We start from the raw sequence: 271 nt of genomic DNA, 5'->3' as shown, positions 1-271 counted from the left end.
ATATATATATATATATATATATATATATATATACATATACCTGCAGTCTCTATCTATTTATTTGCGTGTTTGTCCATGTAAATGATTTCATCTCAGTACGTGACAAGAGTAATAGAAAACAGTATGGATACTGTTATCTACTGGAAAAGAGTCAATCAAAGAAAGGAAAACATCATTCACCAAAAGAGTATACGAAAGGGAGGGGAGAGGAGGAAGCAATAGTAATAATAAAAAAGGACATAAAGTTGGAAAGAGGAGAGAAAAAAAAAAA

Source organism: Trypanosoma theileri (genome assembly GCF_002087225.1).
Source record: "Trypanosoma theileri isolate Edinburgh chromosome Unknown TM35_Tth_27_V1, whole genome shotgun sequence".
Taxonomy (NCBI): domain Eukaryota; phylum Euglenozoa; class Kinetoplastea; order Trypanosomatida; family Trypanosomatidae; genus Trypanosoma; species Trypanosoma theileri.
This window is presented reverse-complemented; position numbering follows the sequence as displayed.